The sequence below is a fragment of the Echinops telfairi genome, unplaced genomic scaffold (genome assembly GCF_000313985.2).
Source record: "Echinops telfairi isolate 266 unplaced genomic scaffold, ASM31398v2 ScPeMD7_3533;HRSCAF=4204_0, whole genome shotgun sequence".
NCBI classification, from domain to species: domain Eukaryota; kingdom Metazoa; phylum Chordata; class Mammalia; order Afrosoricida; family Tenrecidae; genus Echinops; species Echinops telfairi.
In genome coordinates, this window is record NW_022107431.1 from 61,240,073 (window position 1) to 61,245,843 (window position 5,771).

Here is a 5,771-nt window from a genome sequence, read left to right on the forward strand (position 1 = left end):
TTTGAGAATGATGAGGGCAATGAATGTACAAATGCACTTTACACAATTGATGTATGTATGGATTGTGATAAGAGTTGTATGATCCCCTAATAAAACGATTTAAAAAAAGTGCTTGACACAATAGATGGAAGGATGGATGGATGGATGGATGGATTGTAATAAGAGCTGTAAGCGCCCCAATAAAATGATTTTTTTTTAAAGAAATGAATACAGTCAGAAGGCTTCTTCGAAGGTGATGTCAAGACTTCATCTCATGTACTTTGGATATGTTACCATGATGGATCAGACCCCGTGGAAAGACATCACACTTGGTAAAATTGAAGGTCAGTGAAAACAAAGGAAACGCCTCAAGTAGATGAATTGATACAGTGGCTACAACGATGCGCTCAAACGTAACAACTATTGTGAACATGACGCAGGACCAGACAGTGCTTCACTCTGTTGACTATGGGGCTGTTTGAGTAAAAACTTATTTGACTGCACCTAATAGCAGCAAGAACATAAATATGAAATGTTATGGTTGATAACAGTTGCTGAGTAAATTTTATTTTCCTTCTCTTGTTCCACTGAGGATCATGCACACAAATCTGCATACAGCAGAAGCTACGTTTCATTTACTGAGACAGATCATGAGCATTCACACAACATGTATTTATAAACAATTAAAAAATATTCTCAGCTTTTAACTATAGCTAATTGCATTTTAATTTAAAGGCATATTCACCCTCAGGATTTAAGTCTATCTTCATTCCACCCAGGGACCAATTACCCAATAAGCAAGGTAAGTGCATGCTTAGGGTATAAACAGGACAGTAGAACCAGTTGTCCAAAATGGAGACTCATAGATTTCAATCAGACAACATACAAAGAAAAGCAAAGGCTGCAGTGCAAACAAACATTGGCAAGCACGACATGAAATTTGCACCATGCCCAGTGAATGAGAAGGTACTGTCTGGAAATAGAGTTCAGGCAAGATCACAAGTGCAACCGCCATCAACATTGTTTAAATTATTAAGTCCCTCAAATTTAATATCTTTATTGATATTTTTCTCCCACAGTTCACTCATGTGTAATTGACACTCCTTTATTTCAGTGGGTTTCTTGAGAGTTTAATATTTCCTTCAAATAAAACAAGAGATGAGGTGGGGCGGGTGGGCAGGTTGCTAAATCTTAATTCTTGCTACGTTCACCCAATATTTAATTTAATTCAACATTTACTGGGAAAGGATAAATTACATTAATAGTTAAGAAATATATTCATATCTACTAGGCTGAACTAGGATTCTCAGTAGTTTGACAGTTGAGATGCCCCATGACATGATGGAACATAACATGACCAACTCCAAGATGGAATCCCAATGTGTAACTCACTGTGCATCGGTTACTATTGGCAATTGGTGTGCCAAAGTTAGAAACCAAGAAGAAGGAACAGCAATTAGAAAATATGGTCTTGGTGAGAGAAACAAAACTGGAGATTGTATAATAGAATTTTGCAAGGCCAACCACTTTTTCATAGAAAATGCCTTTTTCAAAAACTCAAAAGGTGACTATACACATAGAATTCTCCAGATGAAATACACAGAAATCAAATTGACCACATCTGTGGGAGGAGAAGAAGAGAAGCTCAATAATATCAGCAGCTAAAATCAACCTAGGGGCTCGCTGTAGAACAGATCATCAACTGCTCCTTTGTAAATTCAGGTTAAAGCTAAAGAAAGTTAAAACAAGTCTCCAAGAGCCCAAATATGACACTGTGTCTATCCCACCTGAATTTCGACAGCATCTCAAGAATGGCTTTGACACACTGGACAGTGATGAAAGAAAACCTGATGAGCTGTGGGAGGGTATTAAGAGCATGTTAATGAGGAAAACAAAAAGTCATTAAAAAGGCAGGGAAGAAAGAAAAGATCAAAGTGGAGGCCAGAAGAGACTCTGAAACTTGCTCTTATCTAGTACAGTAGATAATGCAAATGGAATAAATGATGAATTTTAAAAGCTGAACAGAAAATTCCAAAGGACAGCTCAAGGAGACAAAGAAAAATGCTATAGCAATGTGCAAAGACCTAGAATTTGAAAACTGAAAGGGGAGGACTCACTCAGCAATAGCTTATACTGAAAGAACTAAAGAAAAAATTCAAGCTGCAAGCTGCAATCTTGAAAGTTTCTATGGGAAAAAATATGGAATGATGCAGAAAGCATCAAAAGAAAATGCAAAGAATACACCGAGCTACTGTACAATAAGAATTGGTCAACTTTCCAGCATTTCAGGAGGTAGCATAAGAGCAAGAACCAATGGTGCTGAAAGAGGTTCAAGCTGCACTGAAAGCATCAGCCAAAAAGAAGACTCCAGGAATTGATGGAAAATCAATCGAAATATTTCAACAAACTGATGAAACACTAGAAGTATTCACTATACTATGAAATTTGGAAGACATTTACTCAGCCAGCTGAATAGAAGAGAGCCATATTTGTATCCATTCCAAAGAAAGGTGACCCAACAGAATGCTCAAACTATAGAAAAATTTCATTGATATAACATACAAGTAAAATTTTGCTGAAGATCATCCAACAACAGTTGAAGTATTGCATTGACAGGGAGCTGCCAGAGGCCAGGCCAGATTCAGAAAAGGATGTGGAACAAGGAATATCATTGCTGATGTCAAATGGTTCTTGGCTGAAAGCAACGGATATCAGAAACATGTTCACTTGTGGTTGACTGACTAGTTAAAGTATTCAACTGTGTGGATCATACAAACTATGGATAGCCTTGAGAAAAGTGGGAATTCCCGAACACTATATTGTCCTCATGTGGAACTTGTACATGGATCACGAGGCAGTTGTGTGAGCACAACAGGGTAATACTGCATGGCATAAAATCAGGGTTGTATTTTTTAATCATGTACTAGTCAACATGTTTGCTGAACAAATAATCAGAGAAGTGGATTATATGAAGATGAATGTGCCATCAGGAATGGAAGAAAGGCTTATTAACAACCGTGATATGCAGATGACACAAACTTGCTGACACGAGGAGGACTTTAAACACTTGCTGATTAAGATGAAGGATTGCAGCTTTCAACTCCATGTAAAGAAGATTACAATCTTCACAACTGGACAAATGGGTAGCATCATGATAAATGGAGAAGAAAATTGAAGGTGTCAAGAACTTTGTCTTATTTGGATCCACAATCACTACTCCTGGAAACAGCAGACAAGAGATCCAAAGACTAGTTGCATTAGGTATTGAAGGGCAAGGATGTTACTTGAAGAGTAAGGTCCACATGGACTCAAGCCATAGTATTTTCCATTGCTTCATATGCATGTGAAAGTTGGGCATCGAATAAAAAAGAATGAAGAGAAATTGATGCATTTGAATTGTGGTGCTGAAGGAGAATATTCAAAGTACCACAGATTGCTAAAAGGAAAAACCGATCGGTCTTGGAAGATATCCAGGCAGATTGCTCCTTAGCGGCAAGAATAGCAAGGTTTCATCTCAAATACTCAGGACATGTTGTCAGGAGAGACCAGTCTCTGGAGAAGGACATCATGTAAAGTAAAGAGCAGAGAAAAAGAGGAAGCCCCGCAAGGAGCTGGATTCACATCATGACTGTAACGATGGGCTCAAGCATAGAAAGCTTGTGAGGACGGCCCAGGAGAGTGCAGTGTTTGGTTCTGTTGTGCATAGGGCTGCTATGGGTCAGAACTGACTTTATAGCACCTAACAGAACAACAAGATGAGATCTGATATCTGCAGCCAACCAGTTCTTGGAAGATGAGGGTGCAGTGCTACCTACTTAGTCAGGTCACAGCCCTAATGCAATTGGAAGAAAGTTTCTTTGGGAGTGTGGCCTATATAAATGGATCATGCATCTTGTTGACCTCCAGTTCTTTGGATTTGTGTCAATGGCCTGCCAATCCCAGATCGGTCTGCTGACCTTGAAATATTTCAACCATGCATCCACCAGCTTGTGATCTTTTGCTTCATCTTCCTGCTTCTTGCTTTGTCATTCCTTGCAGCTACACGAGTCAAGAGAAGCCTTCAGCTTAATAGCTGACATGTAGACTTGAACCAGACTGGACTGACCTGCTTCTACAACTGTGAGCCACTTTCCTGATATAAATGTCTTCTTTCCTATCTTCAATTCTCCCTTCCTTTCTCCATTTCTTACTTTTCCCCTCCATCTCTACCTATTATATAAGGAGCCCTGGTAGTCTAGTGGTTTCATGTTGGTCTGTGATCCGCACAATCAGCAATTTGAAACCTCCAGCCACTCCAAGGGAGATAGATGGTGCTTTCTATTCTCATGAACAGTTTCAGCCTCAGAAACTCACAGCGACAGTTCTACCTGAGGCTCCAAGTTAGCTATGAGTTAGCGTGACTTGATGACAGTGAGTTTGGTTTTTAAATGTGCACCAGCAATTGTCTTTGCCATAATACAAGCACTAAAGTATGTTCTTGTGCAAGTCTTAGCGAAAAATCCATCAGAATTCAAATCACGGGTGATGTACGGTGGGGGACCAGCCTCCCCACAAACGAATGGGTCCCAGGGGCAGGTGAGTAATTGAGGGGTAAATTAAAGAGACATCAGACAAGATAAAGCATGCAAGGACTCATCTTCTTCCATGACAACTGGAACCAGAATGAGACCGTACTTTATTGACTCACAGACTTAATCTGGAGCAAGCAAGCCATAGCAAGTACATACATAACAGGAAGGGGTTGTACTAGGGACATACATGTGACAGGAAGGTACATATGTAACAAGATGAGCAGGCTCCAGAGTCAAGATGGTAGCTTAACCTTGGTCATCTCTGAGCTGGCTTGACCTTGGGTGTCCCTGAACGCTTCTTCAGTGGAACAATCTATGATCTTTATCAGAAGGGAGTGGGCCCTACTTAGGGTGGAACAGGCAATAGGGTCTGATTGCTCTTGATGACAGATGACCTTGAGGTAGATAGCCTTCAAACAGTTGACCTTCAAGTGCATAGTAAGAGACCATGTGCTTGCAAACAGCACTTTAAATTTGGCATTGTTATGGGGAGACATTGAAGGGAATGACTTTTCCCTAGGAGAATGTGAGTGGAACGCATCTCCAACTCACAAAAGTGAAGGCTTTTCCACAGGAGCTCTGGCCTCCTAGACTCCGACATATAAATGTTGACAGTTTGTCTAATACACTCTCTGCCCAGTTCTGTTTCCCATAATGCATAAAAGGGAGAGAGCTCAAATACATAGAGTATTGCAATGAATTTAATCAAGTTACTTTTTAACTACATACCATTTACATACAGAGCCAAGTTCTAAGTTTTGTAAACAATTATATTTATAACTTTAATATTAAAATACGTTTGGCCTACTTGTGGATGCAATATAGCATATATTTATTCTAATGGGTAATAATATAATACCAATATAAAAATGTCACAAAATACTAGAAATATTATTTTAATCTAACACAAAATGAAATGTTTTGACTGATGTATCAAGTTAGCTGTAGTATGGGCCACAGTGTTTGATATTATTCATAATTATAATGTTTATTCTGATATAAGTATGAAAATTCTAATATGAGTCACTTAAAACAAATTATGAAAGTTAATTTTGGGAAGTGGGAGATCAATAGAATTTTAACTTAACTCTAAAAAAGCCAAGTTCATGGAATAATTTTATTTATTATGGGGAATATATATATTTTAATGTGTGGCATATAATAAAAATCTTAGTATCTCACATTCACAAAAGCATTTATAATCCAGTTCATCTCATCCCA